Below are 25,888 nucleotides of genomic sequence, written 5' to 3'. Positions count from 1 at the left end.
CAAACTCCCCCACCACCTCAATCAGCCTCTGCAACAATTCCGCCGATATCGGCCTCCTCTTATCCTTGTCCCTCTTACTCTCCCTAGCCCATCCTTCCAACATCCTATTTGCCATTTCCCCCCCCACTTGGTTGAAAACCCTAAAACCATTTCCCATAGAAAGAAATCCCTGCTCACTTCCCCGCAATCGTTGCCTTTGACCACCCCCTGTCCATACACCTCAGGAGAAAATTCATAACATCATCTCTCCTCCTTTCTTCCGTGTCCCATCTACCCTTCCGACTACAAGCTCCCCCTCTAATAAAATCCTCCCATGCCCTCCTATATGCCTCCTTGGATGCCGAGGCCAATGAACCCTCCACCAGTGAAAGCGCTCTCAGCTTCCTATCTTCCACAGCTCCTCCGGAATCTGTTGCCCCTCCTGCTCTGCTTCTGGAGCCAATCCACGGAATTTCTGCCATTGAAAACGAGATAATGCATCAGCGATGCCATTATCCTTCCCCGGCACATGTGTTGCCTTAAACACCACATTCCATTCCATGCAGCGCAGCACAAATTCTCTCATCAGTCTCACCACCCTCTGATCCTTAGCTGACTGCCTGTTCACCACATGAACTACGCATTCATTGTCAACATTAAAATTCACCTTCTTGTTCTGAAAATCCTTCCCCCACAACTGCAATGCAACTAGTAGTGGAAAAAATTCAAGAAATGCTATACTCCTTCCTTCCTTCAACCACCGCAATGGCCATTTCTCCGCACACCACTTTCCTCCCCAGAAAACTCTAAAACCTCCCGCTCCTGCAGCATCAGAAAATATCTGAACTTCCCAAGTCACGGGGTCTCCCTGCAACCACATTGTCACTCCGTTGAAATTCTCCAAAAAGCGCAGCCAAATTCTGCAATCCTCCCTCACTGCCCCGACACTCTTATTCGATGATGTGGGCACTTCGCTCCCGCCATAGCCCTCGCCATGTTCCTGCAAAATGTTCGCCCAGGGGCCACCACCTTGCATGCAAAATTCAGATGCCCCACCAAACTTTCAACCAGCGTCATTTTCTTGGCAACCACCACTTTTTCCAACAAAACCACCAATTTGCTCACCTTGTCGTGCGGCAAGCGTGAGGTCATGGCCACTGAATCCAGCTCAATTCCTAGAAATGTCAATACCACTGCCGGCCCCTCAGTTTTGTCTTCCGCTAATGGCACCCCCAGCTCCTCCATCAGCTCCTGAAACAACTGTAGCATTTTTTTACAATCCTCCACTCTTTCTGCCCCGCTAATGAAAAGAAAATCATCAAAATAGTGCAGCACACTCTCCCAACCAGAACTGAATGAGAAGACCCACTGTAAGAAAGAGCTGAACCGCTGAAACAAAGCACAGGAAATTGTGCACCCCATTGGCAAGGCTTTGTCTATGTATATGCCTTCCTCAAACTGCAAACCCAACAACCAAAAATCCTCCGGGTGCACCGGCAATAACCTGAAAGCCGCCTTGATATCACACTTGGCCATGAAGGCCCCTCCCCCTTCCTTCCTTATCCTTCCTTATCAGTTCCACCGCCTGGTCAACACTGGCATACACAACTCCGCACTCTTCCGGGGCAATAAAATCATTAACTGACATACCCTCCGGCCATGACAAATGATGTATCAGTCTGAACTCCCCCAGAGCTTTCTTTGGCACCACCCCCAATGGGGATATTACTAAATCACCCGGCAAGTCATCAAATGGGCCCACTATCCTTCCTGCCTCTATTTCTTTGGTCAATTTATGTCTCACCACATCAACATTTTCTCTTGCTGACTTCAAATTTTCAGCCCACCTGCGCACTCTTGGGCCCTGGTACCCTAATCTGAACCCCTGACAGAAACCCTCACTCAAGATCTTCGCCCCTTCTCTGTCCGGATAAAATTGTAACCATTTTTCGAGCACCCTTACTTTAATTGGAGTAAAAGCTTTTCCCCACAACCCCTCTACCTGTCCCCCTCCCCCTGTCCCCCTGTTGGAAACACTGCGTGAGAGGGTGTTTTCCACCACACTTGCTACACTCGTGCCTGAACCTACACAGGGTCCTTGCGCAGCCGTCCTTATTATACCCCCAGCACGCTGCTGATGACTGCCCCCTACCTCCTCCCCCTGCCCCTTCGTGGGCGGGGCGACCGAGAAAGGTCCGGAAAGGTACGGGCAGCCCGCTCGCCCTGTGCAGCGTCGGGGCAGGCCTCGTTGGAACCATCCATTGCAACCAAAGATCCATGTCTATCTCCCCCCAGACCACCTGACTGTCCTCCGCCAATCTCGCTCTGAATTCCTCATCATACCTTACCCATGCAAAACCCCCAAAACTCGTGAAAGCCTTCCTGATAACATCCATATATTTGAGCAGAGCCACGCAACGCTCTGGAAATTTTTCACAATAAACGCTGGCATAAATGATAAATGCCGACGTCCAATTCTCAATAGTCACCGGGACCCTTGGGTGAGACGCCAGTTCCCTTTCTTCTTCTTTAGACCCCTCTTTTGCTCTCACTTCCCTATGCAGCAATTTGAACACATCTACAAATTCCCCTGCCTGAATCTTCTCCCTTGTCGTTGCCATCAAGTGTGCCCCCAATGGTTTTGTTATCCCCATGTACGGCAATTTTTTCTCCTTTCCTTTCGCTTCATTCTCTTTTTTATTTCCAGCTTGCACTTCAAGCACCAATGACTCCAACACCTTGTCCGTTTGCACCTCCACTGAGCACATGCTCTTTTCAACCCCCAAGGCTCCAATGGCCTGCACACCAGCTTCTTTTCTTACCCCATGCAAATTCGTCCCTTCATTCCCCGTCACCCTTCTCGTGACCCCTCTCTGCCATGCAGAGGACCATTCCCGTTCCTGCTCACCTCTTTCCACACCCGCCGTCTGTGGTCTGGCGTCCACCCCAATGCTCCTCAACTCCTTTCTTAGAGGGCTCCTACTGCGGGGACAAAACATGTCAACAGACTCACCCAACCAATAATTTCCCCGACCCCTTACCCCCCTATCCCCTTTCCTTTCCATATCCCACATCAAACTTCTTTTCTCTTCCCCCCTTTCCCTTGCCGATCTATAACCTTCTGCCTCCCATTGACCCACATATTCCTCCAATCCAACTTCATCATCCCTTATATACCACTGCTGATGCGAGCTCCTGCTCGAGTTGAGGCGATCTTCTTCTTGCGAGCCCGGGGCGTACGCCCCGTCACTCCTTTGACGTCTTCTCGGCGGGGCCGGGGGGACCCCTGCCTGGTCCTCTTCTCTCGAGCGAGGCGTTCCCTCCTCCACCCTGTAATCCTCATTGCTAGGGGCCGTGCTGCACCCTCTAGGCTCTCCTTGTGCTGATCGAGGTGGGGCCGTATTAAAACCCTCAACCTCACTCTGACCAGTGGGGGCTGAGCAGCGCCCTCCACCCTCCATCCTCATACCCCTGGGGGCCGTTCCGCGCCCCACTCTAATTTCCTCAATTGATCGGGACCTCTCCCTCCTTCTCCCTCCTGCACTCTTCTGCAAATATTTGCCCCCTCCTCCCCTCTGCCCTGCCACCCCCCTCTGAACCCCCTCGCTCGGGTCCCCAAGAGCCCTCTCCATCTGCGTACTCCTATCTTCCCTAGGGCTATTACTCACTCCCTCCCTCAGAGGCTCCCCACCTGAAATCATCTCTCCCTCAGACGCTCTCCTGTCTATCTCCCTTCTCAGCCTCCTTTCCCTGGATTCCCATACCTCCCCTCTCCCAGCCGCAGGGGTGCAAGCCACCACTGCCGCGAGAGCCCCATCTGCCGCTGCTCTCCGCTGCGGCCTCCCCCCACTTATCTCCCCCTCCCCCGTGCCCTCTCCCCCAGTGACCTCCCCAACTGCCCCTTCCAATTGGGCCCTAGATGCCCTACTAATTATCTCCAGAGCCTCCTTAAGAGCCCTAGCATCAACCCTACCCTTCTTGCTGGCTCCTTGGCCCACCATCTTGCACAGTAATCTGGTTGTGCACTACAATATATATAAATACCTCTAGAATGTTCACTAGCTAACCTAAATGCGACTGTTTACACTGCCCTCTGGTGTCTTATATGCCCCACCGCATCTAAATAACAAAATTATGTCGCGGCCCCTTTAATAAAACCACACCGCCCCCTCTGACACGCGACGGATACCGTAGCTCCCCGTATGCACACCCACCCTCCCAAACCAACGGACGCGCAGAAAGGAAACCGGCTACGCGCGAATCCGCCTAATCCCCGTCCCTAAACAATCCCCGATGCTTCGACAAAAATGCCGTGACCCACAAAGAGACTCTTCCCCCGACCCCGGAACCGCAAGGAGTGGCACCTGAAAAACAGTAAGTGGGGGTACCTTATCTACGGTACCCCCGGCTAATGCAAAAAACAAATAAGCTCAAACAATGTACTAACTAACTAATACTAGCCTCCCCCAGAACCTAACTCTATCCTTCTCACCTAACGCTATCCTGCCAAACGAAGGCCCAGCTACCTCAGGGAAGGCTCAGGAGCAGGCGACAGGACCGAACGACAATCTTCAAGTCCTAACCGTCGCCTGGCTCCCGAACCTTCCCTGAGCCCCTTAAATACCCCGGGAGGCACTCTGCCTCCCACGGCCACTCGCTGGCCGTGTGCAGCGCCAAAAACTCCCCGGGGGGAAACGCTTCGCGTTCCCCCCGGGGCCCCCCTTCTGTGTTACCATACAGAATGTTTCAATACTGCATAGTAGTGCAGAATGTTTATTTCATTGGCTGTTCTGTTGAAGTTTCACTGCGTTTATGTAGACAGGCAGGCGGCAGGGGCTGGGCCGAGCCTGCAAGCAGACCAGCACTCAGCACGAGATAAATTATCCAACAGAAATGAGTCAACAAACAAAAGTTTTGTTTATTGACTCATTTCTGTTGGATAATGCTTAAAGTTAAAATAGATTACACACCACACATCTTGCGCACATGTGTCGGCGCCCAGAAAAGAGTGCCGGTGTTGGCCACCGCTAAACACTGGCACAAATTAAGCACTGGACACGTTACCAGGTACTCTCACTTTGAGGCCCAGCAGCATAGTGTTTCGGTCTAGGTGACTTGCTCAGTCATGTACTGTTTCATGGTGGTGTGACTTTCCGAGTATGTACCAGTGTCAAAGGGGAAATGATATTGTGCCTCCTATTGCAATTAATATATGTATAGTGGCCTACGCCAAGCTGCTTATAAGCCACTTGCGAAGAAATCCGTGTTGCAAGGTCCTGACCTTAGAATCAATGTAAGCCGCCATTTTAGGTCAATCCGCCATTTGACGTTCTCTCTGTAAAGTCACCCTGTGAGTTAAAATGGTGGATGATGTCATTCCGAAATACAACATGGCCGCCTTGACCTCTGTGCGTAATTAATATGTAACTTGCCTGCAAGCCACTTGTTGGGGTCGTGTACTGAGACCTTGTCCTTCACTGACCTGTGTGAAAAGGATTATTCGTGCCAATGAAACTAATCCACAAGCATATTTTAAGAACAATGTATCCAAATACTGAACCGAGAACACTTTGTTTAACTACATTGTATTAATGTTTGAGAAGACCTTTATGAGAAATCCTAAAACACACTGTTACTGTGTAGACTTGTTGGCGAATGTATTGAAGGCAAACCCTATGCATATAGATGTGCAAACTCGGCATGAACCCTAGATCAGTAATGTATTGGAGGAATATTAACCCGCAGTAGGGTTGGACATCATGTTCGCAAATAGTATAAAAGTGCGGCTAATTCTAATGTACAGCCCCACTCACTGAGCACACTGAACCACGCTGGAGTTCGTTGTGTTGTACTGAGGGCCGATAGCTATTCGTTACTTTTGCCCTTTGAAACTGTTCAGTATAAAATAAAAGATCTTTGTATGTTCCTTTGTAAACCTGTGTTCGGTGTATTTTCTTTTGGGCAACTCAGCCTCAATATTTTCATTTTGTTTTCACACCAGGTACCCTCACTCCGAGTCCCTCCAGCACAGTGTTTTGATCTGGGTGGCTTGGACAGTCATACATGGTTTCGTGCTGGTGTGAGTTTCCGAGTATGTTCCAGGTAGGTACTCGCACTCGAGTCCCAGCATGCAGTATTTCTCATTCTCAATGTCCCTGCTTCCACTGTGCCCTGTGGCCTCTTACTCCTTCTTTCAAGGCACAGCTTAATTCCCTGGACTCAATCTCTTCTCTGGTGAACTCCTCAGTTGGAGATTTATTTCCTCATCCCCGGGGGTCATTGGGACCTTGATGGGGGAATCCCGTGCCTCCAGTGTATAGGAAGGAACCACCCTTTCTGACTGGCTGAGACTCGGTGGAACTGCCATGTGTGTCACCATGTGTGCCTGTTTGTAATGTGTGCTGCAATGCAGCTCTGCACCACGAGGACATAAAATGGAGACCCACCATCTTGGAGTTAGGCAGCCTCTTTCTGATGCCCCCCACGCCAGCTCCAGCATGATCCCGCCAGTGTCTGCTGATGTGTGGACTTGCAGTCTGCGAGCTCCTCTGTCCTGACGCCATGACCGCCATCTTCCTTTTGTTTATGTGTGATATGATATGATGTGGCATTTATAACACGCCTGTTTGTTTGTTTATGTTTGTTTGTTTATTTATTTGATAATGTGCACCAAGCCCTTGGGCAGCCGTGCGCAGCAATACAAGAATACTCAAAGCTTAGTTACAGTGTTACAAATTGGTACATACATAAATTACATTACATTGTGAGATACAGTACAAGATACAGTATAGTCAGTTGGTATTAAGTGTATACAGTAAGTGAGGTGGGTAGTCATTAGTTAAAGAGCCTACGGTTGCACTTATGAGTGCGAAGATAAGTGAGCCACAGGCATTTAGACTGTGAATGTCAGGGAGAGAATAAGTTATAGATCATTGGAGCGAAGCCATTTGAGAGCATTGATTCTGAATCTGGCGTACGGTAGGGGGCATCTAAGGTCAGTAGGGAGTGTGTTCCATGCTTGTGCAGCTTTATCTGGGAAGCTGGTTCCTCCAGCCGTGGCAAGTTTGAATCTGGGAATGTCAAGCAGGAAGGTGTTGGCGGATCACAATAGTCGGGCGGTGAGTTTCGTAGTGATTTTTTCCGATAGGTAGGTAGGTGCTAGAGTGTTGAGACATTTAGAGGTGAGGGATATAGTTCTGAGGAGGATTCTGTCTTTTATTTTTAGCCAGTGGGTCTCTTTCCTGAATTTAGAGATGTGCTCTCTATGAGGGATGTTTGGAGCTACTCTAAGTGCGTTATTTTGCAATCTTTGGAGTTTGTCAGTGACATACTTGTTTGCTCCTGAATACAGGGCGTTGCAGTAATCTAGTCTGGACATGATGAGCGTATTGGCCAGGGTAATGCAGCTGGCGTTGGACAGGAATGGTCTGGCAGCTCGGATTAATTTGCAGGTGTAGGCGGTGGTGGAGGAGAGAGAGTTAACTTGCTTTTTTAGGTTAAAAGAGGAGTCCAGGTAGAATCCTAACGTTTTTACCTCCGGCATAACCTTAATGATGTTATTGTCAATGTTAAAAGATGAGTTTGGAGTTATTTTTTTTTAAGTTAGAGTTAGATCCGAGGAGTAGGATCTCAGTCTTATTGTCATTCAGGCAGAGGCCATGGGTTGCCATTCATGCCTGAATGAGGGTGTATATTTTGTTCACCAGAGCCAAGTCTTCTTCATAGTTTCCCGAAAGGGGTAGGAGGATCTGGGTGTCATCTGCATAATTAGTGTAGGTGACACCCAGTCTGTCCAACTTGTCAAATAGTGGCTTAGTGAAGATGTTATACATCATGGGTGAGACGCAGGATCCCAGTGGGGCTCCGCAAGAGATTTGGATGGGATCAGCACAAGACGAGGTAGAGAAAACTCTCATTGTCCGATTGGCTAAAAAGGATTGAACCCAACCAATGGCTTCTCCTGTGAAATTGGCAGCGAGTCTTAGGTGGCTGCATAAAACTGCGTGGTCCACCAAGTCAAAGGCTGCTGACAAGTCCAGCAGTAATAGCAGGGCAGTTTTGCCATTGTCCTTTAGCTCCTCAATTTTAGTCTTGAGGTATAGCAGGGCTGTTTCAGTGCCATGGAGGTGGCGGAATCCTGATTGTCGTGAGCCTAACAGATGATTAGTTTCTAAGTAGTCTTGAATTTGTAGATAAGCTACTCTATCGATAATTTTAAGTAAGAAGGGTACAGTTGAAATGGGTCTGTAGTTGGTAGGTATTGAAGGGTCGAGGGTTTGTTTTTTCAGTAGGGGGAGGACCCAGGATTCTTTTAAGTTGGTTGGTACCATATTTGATTTAAAGGAGGAATTGATTAGCTTTGAGATAAACGGGGCTAGGTCTCTGGCCGCGTCCTTTATTATTTGTGTGGGCAACTGTCACCCTTGCAGTTGGAAGGTTTCAAGGAAAGTATGGCCTTTTCAGTGTCAATATTTGAGATTGTCTTAAAGCTAAATGGTGGAATAGTATTGTGCTCAGTGGGCAGTGGTGGTAGTTGGTTATCGATGGGCAGGGAATCTTTTTTGTTGTTGTTATTTTGAGTTGGATGGAGGAGATTTTTTTTGATAGGGCGCTTTGTATATTAGTACACCATGTCTTATCCTTTGGGACAGTGTCAGTTGGTTGTATTTGGTTTTCCATTTCACGGAGGATAGAGAAGAGTTCCTTTGTACTAGATTGGGCCTTCATGATTCTGTCATTGAATAGGTTTTTCTTTGTGTTGATAATTTCTTTCTTATAGTGTTTAGATAGTTGCGCTAATTTAGCTTTATTGTTATCGGTGGCCGATTTACGCCAAGTAGCTTGTAATTTCCTTTTCTGTTTTCTGAGTTCATTTAGTTGGGGGGTGAACCAGGCGTTCAGGTCCCCTTCTTGCTTACTTTTACGCAGTTTTCATAGGGGCAATGGTGTCTAGTGCCTTGGTCATGGCTTGGTTAAAGGTGTTCACTAATGTGTCTGGATCAGTTTTATTCTCCAGGCCATTAATGGCAGGGAGGAGAAGTGGGATGAGTTTTTCAGCAGAGATGTCTTTTTTACTTCTGGTGGGTGGGGGGGGGGCATCAGATTGATAGTTTTAGGGGTGAGGAGATCGAGTGAGGCGGTGAAGTTGATTAAGTAGTGGTCTGTCCAGGGTTGAGGGACGATGTCGGTAATGGTAATGTTACAGTTGAGTTCAGATACCCAGTCGAGGGTTCTGGCCTTATAGCAGCTATAGAGTGGGCATGCTTGTTGTCTGGGTCATTAAATCCAATGTTAAAGTCGCCCATCAGTAGGGTTTGTGAGTGATTTTGCGTATTCTTCGCTGACTGGGGTCATGCCTGGTTCATGTCTGGTTGTACCACACATGAGGATAAGGATGGGATTAATAAAAGTCATCACAATATATGAAGGAAACGTTTGTTTCTTGCTTCACTAAAGTAACAAATTCTGATTCTAGAAAGAGTATTTTTAACTGCAGCATTTTCTATATTTTATAGTATTTTAACGTGGTGAGCATAGCTTGGGGGAAAAGGAGTGCTCACATGTAATGTGGGAAGGAGGACATTTGAATCTTAGCTTCGATCCGTGTGGGTCTGGGAGGGGGATAGCAAGGGAAAATCAGTGTGCAGGCATTTAGGAAGCTTGTGTGCTGGCACAAACAGGAGGTTTGTGAAGCTTTTTAGGCCTGGTTAGAGTTTGCAGGAATTTTGCATGGGAAAGTTCTTTGAAGTCACAATTTGGCGATGGTAGACACAGGAAGCATCTGCAGCTAGACACTTCTGGCAGCTCCGGGCTCTCCCAACCTCTCCTCCCCATGCCAATCTCCTCCTTCCCACTCTCCTATCTTCTGCCCTCTTTCCACTATTAACTCCTTTCTTTCCCCTTTTTATCTTCCATCATATCGCTTCATTGTGTAGCTTGTTTTAACTCATCCCTCTTCTCCTAGTCAAGTTATTCTGTTTTAATCTCTTTTAACTTCTCTATTTTCCTCTGTCCTCTTCCCCCCTTGTTTTCCTCACTCTTTTAACCTTCCCTAACTAGTTCTAACTGTCCTCCACCCTCGCTACATTTGCACATACCCTGCAACCCAAGCTCTTTACTTAAGCCTTGCTAAGCTGCGCTGCTTCACTCCGTGCGCCCCCTGCAGACGCTACGGCTGAAGAAAAAAGTATTTCCACTGCGGTTCACATCTGGGGGCAAGAGTCCTGTAATTGCCCATCTGCAGAAGTTGCACTGCCAGCCCGACCCCGCTTTTTCTTTACCGCCAGCAGCAGTGCCTCACCACACCTTCCACTTTCCAGAATCTCTCCTTCATTCTGGCTGAGCTGCCCAATCAGAGGTCATGGATTGGTGGCATGGCTACAGTGGCCAGCAAGGGAAACCGTTTAGTGGAGAAAAGAAGCACTTTTAAAAGTTTGTTTTTGTGTCTTGCTATGTATTGTTTCTCTGTTCCCCATTTTGACTTTTAGACGACTCATCTTCTCCCAATACATGTCAAGGGCAAGCAGTGTAAGAAATGTCGAAAGGTTCACCCCAGATCTCACACAAATATATTTTAACTCACTACACTGCAATCCACAGATCTTGCTACTCGCCATTTGGCACAAGGGGGAAAGGGAGCGGAGCTGGTTTTATGTGGTTTCACAAGGACATCAAACATCAATGAAAGCATATCATAATCTGACTTCTTTCATATAAATAGGATGTTGTGACAGGCACATTATAGACAGTGGTAGATGGACTTGTCTCTGCAGTGCCCAGGCCCAGAACGTTACAGTGACTCAGGAAAGGCCACCCCCAGAAAGTGTACAAAGAGCTCATTCCTGCCTGATGTGGGCCCGGAGGAGGTTCAGTGGGGTTTCAAGGCACTGGGTGCAGACAGTTTTGAAGCGGACCTTTATCTAATATGAGCAGCAGTTTATTAATGGAGCAAATGTACTGAAAACCAGTTTGTCTGCCCGTGTAGCAAGGGAGGGCGCAAACAGGTTTTTCCTCAAACCATATTATATAAAGATGTTTGCAATGAAGTCAAATGGTTTTGCTTTTGCCCATTCATTCTGCCGTTGTGATACGGTAAAGGGAAATTAGGGCAGCTAGGACGTGGTCCAAATTCAGCTTTACAGAGCACATGAACTGAGCTTTATTATTTTTCTGTGTATGCAATAAAAAAAAATCCATCACTTTTCAAAGAGGAAACATGGGCCTTCTGGGGGTTTGTACCAACCCTTTTAGTGAAAGGGCCCCATCATAAGAATACTAGACACACTGCACTGCAACCAGCCTTGTTAATTAATTAGCATGCCTGTTGAAACATATGTGACACGTTGATGCTCTCATACAGTATCACCAGGAAATACATAGGGGCCCGGCTGGATATGAGTAAAACTTGATGGGGTTATATGATTTACAGATCTGAGGGCTCCTGTTCGGGGCATCAGTTTGGGGTTGCTGTGTTGTTTTTACAATCCGGTTCATCTTTGGATATTACCTCTATGTGTTTTCCTTTCCTCTCTGGCCGAGCTTTTTGTGAGGTCTGACGGGTAAGGCTGCTGGGGACTGTTGGGGCGGGGGGGCTTTCTTATGTCCTATAATAGGGTCATGTTTGCTGCTTCAGCAGCAGGGTCGTTTTGCTTTTCCTCCTGTCCTGGAGTTCCATTTTTTCAGCCTGTGAAGATTATTGCACTTTTTCTCATGTCTGGCTTTAGTACAATAAAATGTTATTCGAGCCACAGAATCCCCACTGCAATAATCACCTCCGATGCCTAATTGTGAAGGACGGTCTGCCACCCTTTTAAACATGGAGTTATGTGTCTTTGCACATTTCTGTTTAAAACAAGCATTGACAAAGCCAATATTTTGGCAAAAATGTATGGACTAGTTGGGTGTTTCTCAAGAATGCCCATGTACTTGCACCATCTTCCAACGGTTGCTTGCTTCTGAGCATGCAGAACCACTCTGGCAGTGCCTGGTAAGTGCCTAACCTATGCCTACACAAAAACCCAAACTGTTGGCTTTGCCAATGCTTGTTTTTAACAGCACTTAGTTTTGATATACAGTGCTGAAAATGCTTTTGGTTGTCCGCCGACACATTGGGCATCATTGGAACACATGTTTTGGTTGAAAGCTCTAAGCCTACCAATTGGCATATCGACAGCATGCATAAGGTACGAACTTGCTTTGGTATCGATGCATGCCAGGATCTGCTGGAACCACCTAGCTTTGTACCGGAAAACCAAAACAGAGGAGGGAATCTTCCAATTTAAGATTCTCCATAACGCTCGTATTAGAGGCCCGGATATTCTGTCACAATTGGTGAAACGATGTGAAGATCTATTAATAATCAATAATATCAGCTTGAAAACTCTCCATTCAAACCCGACAGCAGCAAAAGTGAAGATTTGGCGCGCTGATTGGATCAACACTTGTAGTGAGCGCCAGTCTGCCAGTGCGATGAAGGACGCTCCCGCTGAAGCAAGAAGCTACAATGTGTTGCAATCTTATATGACCCGTTTTCCAAATTCGAAAGCTTGTAGACTATTCATGCTATTCCGGCTGATGTTAATTGTTGTTTGTTTTGTGGTGTAACATTTTAAAGGTTTGAATTTAAACCAATAAAATAAAATAAAAAAATAATAAAAACAGCACTTAACTGAAAGACACGTAGACTGCTTATACATCGAATGGCTGAAGGCACACCTGGTTAAGACATTTTCAGCACATCAGTAGTGCATTTATACTCCATTTAAGTAATTAATTCTCAGACGACTGCTTTAAAAAAAAAAACTGGCAGGCACATTGAGGGCGAAGCTTGATGGGAAGACTTGATTAAAGCAAGCTCAAAGAGTTCCCATGAGGAGGTTTTTTGGGTGGGGGTGGGTCGATGTGTCTTTCATTTTTACTACAGTATGTTCTGTCCATACTGCATTTCTACTAAATGCAACTACATGCAAATGCAAATGGAATGAACCCACAAATATACTTGTTTAAAAAGGTATGTTGAAATTCTAAATGCTTTTCATTTGTTAGTTATGTTATGTTATACACAGTATTTGTATCCCACCTGCTTGCTGCAGCTTATTAGTGGTACAGCATTCAGATCACTAAGAAACATATTTACTATGCTGGTTATTTTGGAAAATTCATGCTGAAACACCCTGATCAAGTTGAGGCTTGCTCGCTACATTGCATAATTACATTTATGTCCACCACTTCGTAAGCCCAGTAGCTACCCCCTCCAGTTGCTGCTTAAATACTATTTCTCAAACCATGCCAAGTCTTTGGCTGTCCTGTCCAAAGGCTTTTCTTTGTCTTATGTAACCTCATAAAGTATTACATAGCACTACTGGATGAATGTTCAGGTTTTGGAGTGGCAAATCTTCCAAATGAGCATGAGCACTTTGAGCAGTATAGTTTGCAATATTAACGCTTGAAATCGCAACGTGGCGCATAAGTTCAGATCATGTAGTTATGTGAAGTACAAGCTTGCAATGGGTTCAAGCCCCGGACCTTTCACAAACCTAGCAACGCCCCTGGACACAGACACCCCCTCCATTAGCTCCCCTGTTGTCAGCACACCCTAGCGACATATCCCCTCACCAACACAGCCTACATCTACAATGGGCATGATAATGCAGAGGCTGGGTGAAATGGAAATGAGGCAAAGGGAGATGGAGGGAATCGCCGCACCCACTCAGACTAATGCAGTCAATCTGGGATGCGATCCAGGGTGCAACAAGAAGGATTGTGTGGGACAATGTGAGGACTGGAGGGTCGTTACTGCATGCACTGTAGCACTGAGGGTAATTAGGTAAAGGGTGCAGGAGATGAGATAGGGTGTCTCGGCCCTTGCTGAGCAGATCCGTCAGGGCAATGAGCTCCACCGGAAATAGCTGCAAGGGGCAGGCTCAATCACTTCCCGGTCAACAACACCAACCAAGGAGTGTGAGGAAAGCACCCTAGGCGCCATCCCTATGCCAGCTGAGAACCAGATCACCGGCTATTGGGAGTCAGGGAAGGAGGACAAGCCGCACTGATTGACTGTTGGCCTGGGTGGCCATCCCATGGACACTTTGGTGGGTAGGGGGATTGTGTGCTGGGGTGTTGGTGGTCGGCAGGGGGAGGGGGGATTTTGTGCTGGGGTGTTGGTGGTGGGCAGGGGGAGGGGGGTAAGTTTAAGCCAAATGTTACATAAAAGTAAGTTGAAAGTCAAAAGGACATGGACATTGTTGATTGTGCTCATGTGCAGTTTATTCCCAATGCTGGTAGTGGACTGGGGTGGGGTATTGTTCTAGAAAACTTGTCTATTAGTGCCTGCCGGGCCTGTCTCCCTTCCCTCACGTCATCGCTGTGAGTGTCTGCTCTGGCTCCTGTCTCATGCTGTTCCTGTGCCTCTTCCTCTTGGTGTGACCCGTCCACGTTGGGGTGTAGTGGCACATTCCTCCTCAAACAAATGTTATGGATCATTGCGCACACCTGGACTATTTTCCCAACTTTGTCCGGGGCATTCATCAGGGCTCCACCAGTGCAATCTAGGCAACAGAATCATGTCTTGACTTTTCCAAAGGTGCATTCAATGCATACATAGGTCCGGGTGTGGGCATGGTTGTAGGCAGTCTTGTGCAGTGTACGTGGGCCATGCACAGGGGTCATCAGCCAAGCCAGCTGTGGATATCCAGAGTCACCTGCATGGGGGAACACTGACATTAGTCACTTTTCTCATACATGGGTCACACACTGCGTCTGGGCATTGATCAATGTGTGCATGCATGTACATCCAGCCCATGCAATGTGTGCTTTCCATGTGGCTTTTGTGTATGGTGACATGATGGCTTTGCCTATACTTGCATCCTGTGGCAATGGGGCGGGTGTTCTGTGCCGTGTCCCAGGCGACTGCACATGGGCACATGGTTGTGGCACGGGTGGACATGTTGTTGGTTGCTGCTGTGTGGGTCTGTGCTGTGCCGCATTCCTGATGCATTGTGGTACATGTGGTATGATGTGTTGTTATGTCGGCAGCGGTGTGCGTCTGTCAGCACATGAATCCAGGTGTGTCTGATGCATGCATGCTCCCTTGGATACCGTCTATCGTTGGTGCTGGTGCTGCCCTTGTGCTGCCAGTGCATCCACTTGTCATGCCATGCTTCATTCCTGTGTTGCCACACACACCCCTTTTTGGTCTGGTGCTGCACTGTACATATGTGGCAGTGGTTGTACTCACCCACAATCCAGGTCTGTTGTCCTCTGTGCCTCTTCATGTATCATGGCAGTGTGCTGTTACGTGGGACCATGGAGTTGTGAGTGGGTCCTGGGTAGCGGGCACAGCAGTGGGTGATGATGAGGTCAGGCCCACAGATCACCTGCACGTTGAGCGAGTGGTAGTGCTTCCAGTTTCTGTATATGGCCTCATGGGTATGGGGCACCACCAACGCAACATGTGTACAGCCAATGGCTGCTATGATGTTAGGCAATTGTGTGGTGGCATGGAACCTTGCCATCATGTCGTTAACCTGGGTGTGGGTGGTGGGCAGTGCAATATGTTGGTTGACATGGTGCAGGAGGGCTTCCAGCACCTGGCGCAGAACTGCACTGAATGAGGGCTGTGCCATGCTGTGTATCATGGCCACAGAGTTCTGGAAGGGGTCTGTCCCCAGGAACTGCAGGACTGCCAACAGCTTCACCATTGGGGGTACAGCTGTACAGATGTTGATCCTGCTCCCAATGTCTTCATGAATTTTCCCCAGCAGCTCAGTGTTGGTCTCCCTGTTCAGGTGGTACTCAGTTACCAGCTGGGTGTCGCTGAGGGCACAGGGTTATGGCCTGACTCTGGGGATGGGTGCTTGCCTTGCTGGGCCTGTTCTCCTCCTCCTCCTCATCCCCCCTGTGCTCACTGTGGCCTGGCCTGGTTGGCATGCATCTCAAGGTCCAGGTGCAGCATGAGCAGCTGCCTGTCCCAGGCTGCAGCAATGAATGGCAGCATGGTGTTGGAATCAGTTTTGTACGATCGGACCGAAAAAAAGGTCAGACAGTACAAAACGATCAAATAATGCTACCACCAAAGGTTCGAACACCAAAAGTTCGAACCTTTGGTGGTAGCATTGCAGTTGGTAGTTCGCACCTTTCTCATGCAAACATTCCGGCCGCGGCAAAATCAGCCGCGGTCGAATCACTTAGAATCTTGGAATCAGTGTTTGGGGCCTGTGTGTGTCTTATATAGCACCATGGCTACCTCCAAACTCGTAATGATCCCCAATGTGTTCAAATGCACAAAATGGTACATTGTGCACCTTTTCTGTGCATTACATGATAAAGGTGTGGAAGGTTGCTAACAGAGGTGCCCACTTTTTGACCTCATTTAAATGTCCCACAGAAAACAAATGTGGCTTATTGAATGGAATCTTTTATGCTCCCCCATTTTGTGAATGAATACAAAAAATACTTCAGGGAACAGTCATTGTAAGGGATGATGGTGGAGAAGAATAGATGCAGGCAAAAAGGAAACAGTTGAGGGTCAAAGGTGGACAAGTATTTAGTTTGAAATCGGGAGGAGAATATAAGGTACTCTCAGAGTAGTTGCACTTACATTGCTCAAAAACAAAAAAATCAAATGCTTTAAAGAGTTTTAAAAAATGAAGTGTGAAACTGTTGTGCAGAATTATGGGTGTATGAAGATGGTGCTTTATACATTTCAAATACATATACAAATACATTACAAATAAATATACTGGCTGAAGTTTTACAAAATTCACAAAGTTGAATCAAAAAGTCATGCGAAAATTAATCACCTATGATTCTAAGGGAATTTGGCGTCTGTTGAATGACGTGGATAAATACCAGAGATTTTCTCAGGTAAACTGTATTTTCCAAACTAGAATGGGTACTATTTTATACACATTTATTTTCCAAAAGCATTGTATCAGTGGAGTCCCAGATAACTATCTCCAAAATGCCTTTGAAATTGAATTTCGACTTAGCTGTTTCTTTAGCCAAATCAAAAAATTCAAGGGCCTGTGGGCCTTTCGACTGTGGTTTTAAAGGGCAATGTAGAGTTATGGTTGGACATCGTTTGGTGTCTTTTTGTTCAGGTTGCCGAAAACTTAAAAATGCTGGAGTCATGGTACGTTTCAGTTGTGGTCCCTATACATAAAAAAAGGTGACCGGGCCTCGCCTAGCAACTGTATGGCCATATCTTTCATTGATTCATCCTGTAAGGTTTGGGCAAGCTTCATCTGAAAAGACTTAGTTCAATGGTCTGAGGAGTCCAACAGACTAAGGGCCTCATTACACGGTAGGCGGTGAACCATGGCGCTATTAGTGCTATGGTTCATGCCGGTAAAATACCGGCACCGCCTTGGTGGAAAGGGGAATTACCGCCCTACTCCAAGGTTGGTGGGGCGGTAATTCCCCCTTCCACCATTGCCCTTCCCCATTCCCATTTTTGCCCCATAGGGCATAATGGGAATGGGGAAGGTGCTAATTACGGTACCGCAAATTTGCAGTCCCGTAATTAGCACCGAGGTCCCTTTGCGGGTTGGTTTTTAACGCCTGCAAAAAGCAGGCATTAAAGTACCAACCCGCAAAGGGACCTCGTAATAAGGCGGTAAGGGTTAACGGTCACCGGTACCATTACCGATGACCGTTAACCCTTACCGCCTTCCGTGTAATGAGGCCCTAAGTATCTATTAGAATGGCTTTAGAAAAGGACGGCATACTTCCCTGAATGGATTAATCCTTTCCTTACTACAAACGAATGTTAAATTGGAATGGAAGAAATCTCTTTGTATAGCCTCTCTTGATATGTCTTCAGACTTTGATAAAGTTAATAGGGGATATCTGTAGTGATAACTAAAAATGTGGGGTATTCCACTGGGTTTATTAAACATTCTTCTCTTATTTCATTCTAATAATAAATTATGGGTCAGACTCAACTCAGATAGACTTGTATCAAGGGAAGTTCCGGTTGATACTGGTTTAAAGCAGGGGTGCGTTCTGGCTCCTAGTTTATTTAATTTGGATGTTTCGGATTCACCCCTTGCAGTTCACGAGGCTTCTTTCTTTACTCCTATAGTAGGGTCACTTGAAGTAGGCTGGTTAGCGTACGCAGGCAACCTTATTCTAATGGATGTAACACACAGTGCATTGAAAAGAAGGCTGGAAAGGACAGCGGTTTATGTCAAGGACAACAACCTCCTAATTAAGCCAACAAAGTCTTGTGTTATGTGTTATAATGCTATCAAAAAGAATAAGAAGGTAGCCTGGTTTATTAATGGATGGAAAATTGAAGTGGCTGAGAAACTAGTTTATCTGGGGTTTCATTTTGCTTCCAACAAGCACTTAACTTATGTGAAGGATAGTCTTGATGCTAAAGTTGATGCTTTTATTGTACAAATAAGGGTGATTCAGAGGTGGTTTTGCTTATATTTCCTATTGTCCGTTTTACAATTTAATAAGGTCAAATTACACCAGCAACTTTATGTGGACTTGAATTGCTTCCGCCCTACATATGAAAATTGTTAAACACTTCTGAAGAGAAAATCTGGCAGAAGATTTTGAACCTACCCTCTTCAGCTCCCATTGGAGCAATTTGGTTGGAACCGGGCCTCCAATCATGGTGGTTCCTTTATAAATGGACCACATTGCATCTCTACCTTAAAATTAACAAAGATGGAGCCCAAAATGTCTTTTCAAAATTAGGGGAGTCTTTCACAGCTAAGTCTGGGACTGAATTGAAACTTTGGACCATTTAAGAATGCTAAAGTTGTATAGGTTCTATGTTAATAGTATGGAAGGTTCTCCTTATAATCTTTTGCCACAACCTTATATAGTCAAAGCACCATCTCGCTTGTTTAGACATAGGCTCCTTAAATTTAGGTCGAACTGTTCTCATGCCCTTGAGGTATTGGGCCCCCGAATTGGTTTGGCTTACGCCTATAGAACCGAAAGGATTTGTAAATCTGAGGAGTGAATCCCTGCCCCAATTGATCTTAAAATGTGATGCATTACAGCCTAGGCGCATATTTTATTTAAGTCCTGTTACTTATTCCACCGCAACTGTGGTGCAGGGTGAGGAGTACTAAGCATGCATCATATTCCATCACCCTTTTAGCTTTTTTAACTGCCATTTTTGAATTCCTTGTTGATATTTCTGTTTTTATCAAAGTAACCTTTGAACCTCTGTGAGTGTTGAGGGTTAGGTTCTTAGCTTAATTATACTCATTTTATACACAGTAATGAATTGGGTGTTGTTATACTATTTGAAAAACTGGATTTTTATCTGTTTCTGAATTATTGTTGTGTGAATATTGTTTCTTATGATATTATTCTCTTCTCTATTTTAATTGTGACTGTAAAAATTGTGAAAGGGTTTTCTATGAAACCATAACACAATAAATATAAATAAATATAATAAATAAAACTCTACAGACATTAAAAATAAAAACAGAACAATTACACAAGAGAAGCTAAAGGATCCTACAAAGCCAGCAGTTTTGGCCTTTGTGGAAACATGGCATAGGCATTTGCCAGGTACTGCCATAACGATACTACCTGGCCATAAGCAGCAAACAGCTGGAACAGGGTTTGATTACCTGGCATATGAAAGCAGTGACTAGCAAGTGTTTATGTTTCAAGATCTAGTTCTGGAAAATAAGAAATGTGGGATTATTCCGATATCTGAAGACCTTCATGAGACTCTGTAGATATTGTAGTTCGGGCACGGAAACCTGCGTTGTGCTGTGTTGTCTTGCATCCAAGACAAACGCGTTGCCACTGAGCTATCCTCCCTCCCCTTGAAACATTAATTGTTTTAGTTATTTACTGTTCAGTCCTGCGATCCCTACTGAAGCTAATTTTTATTAGATGTGTTCACAAGTTAAATTGGCTTAATAGTAATGTATTTTGGTCGCCGATTTTTAGCGCTGTTGATTGCAACTCTTAACTTTTTAGATAGATGTAATTTACTTGCTACTTATTAATAAATGAGGAAAAACCTTTTTAGCACATGTTTTTATAATGATTTTAGCTTTTCTATCTCTGTTTTGTGGATGAATTGGGTTTGTTGCCTCTTTTACGGTTCGTTCTTTCTGTTTTATGGATGTATGTATTAGAAGGAAATTGTATATGCAGAATTGTATACATTTGTAACAAACTAATAAAGTGAATAAAATGAAATGTCTATGGGCCTCATCACGAGTTAGGCGGTAGCCCTTAAATGGGGTGGCAACGGTGTTACCGCCGCATTTAAGATTCCGCCCAATCTTGTGTCTGACGGGTTTACCCGCAGCTTAGAGCTGGGGCTAAACACGCCGGAAAATGCCAATTTTTGGCACAATTACCGCAGGCGGTATTACTGCACAGAAGTGGCCCCGAAAAATCCCCACTGGGTCCAGTGGACCCAGTGGGGAATGGGGAGTAACAGTTGGCACCCAACCCGTGATCCCACAGTAAAACCACCATACGGGTGGGCGCTAAAACAAATAAAGTTAAGCGGTATCCCAGTCGGGATACCGCCATACTCGTGATGAGGCCCTATGTAATAGTTATACACATACCAAAGCTATTGGCTTTTTCAGTGCTTGTATTTAAAAGGACTTCAGTGCAAGAAACATATAAACAAAGTGTTTGAAGGCACATGGTTAAGACATTTTCATTACACCAATAGAGCATTTATTTGAATTGCAATGTAGTCAACGCATTCCTCTGGAACAGATTAACCATCTTCGTCTACTCTGACAATCTGAGATGCATAACCCCACTGGCGGTACCACACACGTGTCTGAAGATTAATAGGTCCAGCTGCAGATAAACAGGTCCTTTGGTACACTTGCTCAGTGTGTCTTTGATGTTCATTAGCCCTGCGCTTTCTCCTCAACCCCCAGCATTCCACCTGCGATTATTCCCCTCCCTGACCTTTCGTGATATTGGGGATGCGGGAGTGGGTGCGTGCAAGTGTGTATGTGCGTGAAAGCGAGGGGGGTTACATGTGTCGAGAAGGAGCCGGTGAATGCATGAACAGGAGGCAGTGATTCGGTGAGCCAATAACTACACGGTGAGTGGCGAAAGATGATGCATAGAACGAAGGCGTGACGAAACAATCTGCGTGAGGCGAGATCGATGACTTGTTTTTCTACCGAAAGTGTGTGTTGTAAGGGAAACGCTTTGCGAGGTAAAGACGGGGAGAGACTGTGTACCAAACACAGCAAGTAAAGGTGTGAGAGATTGATGCGGGAGGCAGGAAGAAAAAGGGAGCTTTTGGCAGGAAAAAAGAAGATTCATCTGTTAAAAGTAAAATGGGAGAAAGGAGCAGTGACAACGTGACAAAGGAAATGCTGGGGAAAAGGCTGCATATCAGTGGGTGAAAGGCAGCATGAAAGCAATGTATGAGATCTTGTCAGGTAGAAAGCCAGATATCCAGACCAAAAACAAGACAAAGGTGGTTGGATATTGTAAAACAGACAGCAATGGCCTACCTCATCCCCTTCGGTTCAAGGACACTGCCTCCATCCGTCCCTCGTCCCCTGTCCTTGCTACTGTGGAGACTGAAAGGGAGGATTGCTGGAGGGCGCCGGCTGCAATGGGTGCACGCTCCACATATGGGCACTGAATCACCGTGGGTGTGACCTGCTGGCTTTATAGGATCAGATACGATTAGCCCTAGTGCAAACACGGTAATCTCTAATCACACATACTCCGGTATGACGCGTCGTGGGCCTGCTCCACTGTATGGCGGGCGAGCAGCTGTCAACAGGATGCGCTGCAGGTGCAGGTGAAGAGGGGACACACTCGGGCATCCCAGGCGCCCTTGTGGCCCATAGCGTCGCAGCACTGTGACGAGAGCTGGCAAAGGCCTTTCTATGGTCACAACCACTTTATGAAGAAGTTAATCGTTGGTACTTTGCCCGTGTTTAGCGAGCACTCCGATGTTGAGTGACAGAGGTCTGGTCTCTTGCTGATGAATAACGACTACAAGTGGAGGAACTGCGTCGCTGTCTCGGATGCGCAAAACGACCATGCCTCCATCACAGTAGCTACTTCTCTCTGAGCCTCCAGTTGATCCCCGCCCTCATTAATGTCGTTCGGTTACACTTTCCTGCGCCCACCACACAACAGCGCGAAGTTCTCCCATCGCAGTTTCCGTAATCCTCCCATTTTTGGTCACTCCCAAATAACCCAGTGCTTGCCCATTCTCAAGAGCAGGAACTGCGATGTGTATTCGAGCCATTCCCTACTAAAGGTATTACCCAAACGTTCCTCTTCCTCGTCCCAGTATTTACTCATGAAGGTGAACCGCCTTCTGACAGAACCTATCCCAATTATCCTTTCCTTGATGGCCCCTCCCTTATATCAGGCGCATAGAGCACATGACCCGACCCAGAATTCACGTGCCTTGCCTTCTGTCAAGTGAACTCTGAGGAAACCTGCCAGCAGGGCTTTAAGTGGGCTGAGGTTACTAGGAGCGTATTCGAGACGGGGCCCTGCCGGGGCTCACTAAACTCCCTTGGTAACCCGAGGCCACTAGAAACAAAGGCATTTTTTCAAAAGCCTGAAGCACTCCTGTAAGCAAGATACTTTTCTTTCTTTGTACCGCAGACCCAGCCAAGCACCCCTTTAATTAGCAATGCAGGGATCATCGCAACGGTTATGATCGATGCAAAGAGGTGCCTGGAAGTGGGTCGGCAACGCAATTAGGCAGCAACACTGACCTGAATGCCGTCGGTTAGGCCACGGCCCTTTTTGCAAAATCATACAGGGGCTCTTACGGGACATTGACTCAGACAAGAATTACCTCTCAATGGGGGGCGCTGTTGAGCAGCCTAGAAAATGGCTGCCTAGCCGTGGAGCTACGTGCCGACAGCATCCTATCTGATACCATCGCCGGCATAACATTGAATCCTTTGCTGGAAGGTACAGTGGTGTGTAGCGCTGCTCCTGAGCTACGCCCACGTCTAATCCCGAAGAAATTTGGACACCGGGGACCCTGTTTGCGGCCCTTCCTTGGGCTGGGGAGGACGTGCCAGGCCTTCCTCGTGTGACGCTGTGCCTGGGATCCCGGGCCCTGCTGCTTCGCCTTGCCTGCGGCGTTCCGGGCGGTGTACCCGCCCCCTCCTCTTCCACTCGCCGGACAACCGCTGACTGACGGAGGACTGCCGGCACGATCTACCTGGGGGCGCGGCGGGAAGGCTTTCGTCGGCGCGGCCTGTGGCCTCCTCCCCGGCAGAGCTTCAGATCGCGCCCCGCGCTGCGGGCGGTTGGCCGGTGGTGCCCGGTGTCGCGCCTTATCTGTGGGGCCCATCGACGGCTGCGGCGCCTTCCCTCCACTCTAGCCGGATCATTGGAACGCGAGGTAAGGAGCTGGGGGACTGCCCAAGTACACCCGCGAACGCTGCATTGCTAGGATCCACGGCCCCCAGCTCCCACACTAACCAGCCGTAAGCGGCATTGGGCCCTGCCTCCCTGGCTCACCGTGCACTGGGGGTGGTGCGGCAGAAGACGACCAACAACAAGGCGGCTGGAGGAGAACCTCGTTCCCCCTCCAGCGCAGGCCCGCTTAACACCTACACAGTGGCCTCCTTCGATACAGGATCAGTCTCACCTGCGGGACCTCGCCCTAACCATAGGGAATCAACATACCTACCTACTTTGCCCCACGGGCCCAATCTGCGTCCTACGCTCCTACTGTTGGTCTGTTGGGCCTTCCTTGTTCTGTGTACATGTCTGCTACTCCCCGGAAGGCTGATACAGCGCCCTGCTCCTAACTCCGGGGCGCCCGTCTGGACCCCTCGCTTAGCCACGAACAGGAGGACCCAGCTTAAGGTGCGCTGCTGCGTGGGGCCGTCCACACCGCGGCCTCCACCCGCGCCATCTGACTCTCCCTGTAACCGCATAAGAGCCAACCCACTACACTTGTACGCATTATCACCTACTTTGGGATGCCCAGCAAATCCCGTGGGACACCCAAGGCTGGGATTATGGACAAATTCGCCAAACCAACACCCAGGGCGGAACAGAGTACCACCTCCTCTAATGCCGCCGACAATGAGACCCCACTAGAACCCCATCAACCGGACCTGACCACAATGATGGAGTCGATGGCCAAAAACTTCGCCTCCTTCCATGAGAAGTTGGACGATATAAATGCTAATGTGGCCTCGCTCAGTTCGAAACTAGACCAACATGGCACCAGGATCACCGAGACCGAAACCAGAATCGGGGCAACCGAAGACAGCGTGCTCACACTCCAAGACACAGTGTCAGGGCTGGTCCGCGACATGAAGAGTGTCAAGGCCAAGTGCAACGATCTTGAATCGAGGTCCCGAGGGAATAATATTCGCATTGTGGGGGTTCCGGAGTCCGCACTGAAGGGCCGTATGGAATTGGCGGTTGAATCCCTCCTCAAGGATCTACTGGGTGACCCTCCACTCTCACCTTTCTTCACTATCGAGCAAGCGCACCGCTCTCTCGCTCCCCGCCCGAAGCCGGGTGATTTCCCAAGGCCGATAATAGCGAAAATCCTCAGCTATCAGGATAGAGACCACATATTGAGACTGGCACGAGAGAGAGGCGAACTAAGAATGGACTCACAAGTCATAAGAATCTTCCCAGACTTTTCCGTGGGGGTTCAGGCGGAGCGCAGACAGTTTAATGGGGTGAAGAAAATGTTCCGCGACAGAAACATCGAGTATGCAATGCTATTCCCGGCACGCCTGAAATTCTCCTTCCGTAATAAACTGTACTTCTTCACGGTCCCTGACAAAGCAGTCACATTCATTGAAGCACAAATCCCTTGGGAGGCGCCTCCTGATAATGAGATGAACAATGACTGAGGTCCCTAGACTCCCATCGCACTGGCGATGACTGCACCTCTCTTTTGAAGACACTATCCTACAATAATTTTTCACTGTAACATGATACTTTGAAATATTGTCGCTGCCTTTTAGGCGCTTATGCACCACACTACTTGCTTGATTAGGTACACGGCAGTGGCGGCCCCCACTGCAATTGCAATTTCAATGTTGTAGTTATGTTCTTGGTTCAGTCCCTGTAGGGCAAACGGACTGAAGCGGCTGGTCTGGTCGTGGCGCCCTGGCAGTCATGCTATGGGTCGTGCACACCGCGCGTTGCCAAGTTGGCGACGGCACGCAGATGAGCGCTCTAGGGGTGGGTATTATCACACTGCTAGTTCACAGCGGGCGGTGAGGGTGGGGGGTGGTAAAGTTTGGGGGCGTTACGTTAAAATTGGCAGGAGGAAGAGGACCGGTCTGCTTCCATGGCAGGCCACAGCACATATGATGGTAATCAGAAACAGATCCTTGACTGCAGTCAGAGATGGTCCCTTTGACTGGGATGTTCCTTAAAGTGTCACCATGGCTATTAAAATGTTAACGTGGAATGTACGGGGTTTAACTAACTTTACGAAGTGCCGTAGGATTACTGCATATGCACAGAGACATGGAATTAAGGTACTCCTATTGCAGGAAACTCCTTTCATTTAACCTGGCGCAGACCTGGGGCCCTAACAGATTCTATACTCAATACTCCACTTAGTCCAGGGGAACCTTGACTCTTATCCACAAATCGGTCAAATTCACGCTTCACACAGCCCATATCGACACAGACGGCAGGTATGTGATCCTCCACTGCACTTTGGATAACGAGGAATGCTTGATAGCCAACTCATATGGTCCCAACACTGATTCCCCCGAATTCATAGATGCAATAGCAGATATCCTGACAAGATATGTAGAAGTTCCTATTATATGGGGGGGGAGATATGAATCTTATACTCGACAATGTCCCGGATAGAACAACCACCTCACGCAGGGTCACATCCCGTGCCGCCAGACAACTTCTAACATACATGAATACCCTAAACCTACACAATGTATGGAGCATGTTC

General features: G+C 47.5%; 1 protein-coding gene across 1 annotated transcript in view; it reads right to left on the bottom strand.

Moving 5' to 3' along the window:
- Positions 1–21,574, bottom strand: part of LOC138491540 (galactose-3-O-sulfotransferase 2-like) — a 470,736-nt gene extending 449,162 nt beyond the window's left edge. Inside the window, exon 1 of the mRNA XM_069618091.1 lies at positions 21,462–21,574. The gene's annotated coding sequence lies outside the window, so the exon portion shown is untranslated. The remainder of the gene's footprint in view (positions 1–21,461) is intronic.
- Between the last annotated feature and the right edge of the window lie 4,314 nt (positions 21,575–25,888).

This window comes from Ambystoma mexicanum, chromosome 10, assembly GCF_040938575.1.
Source record: "Ambystoma mexicanum isolate Mex_15411 chromosome 10, UKY_AmexF1_1, whole genome shotgun sequence".
Lineage (NCBI taxonomy): Eukaryota > Metazoa > Chordata > Amphibia > Caudata > Ambystomatidae > Ambystoma > Ambystoma mexicanum.
Note: the sequence above shows the minus strand (reverse complement) of the source record. Positions and strands in the feature narration are given on the sequence as shown.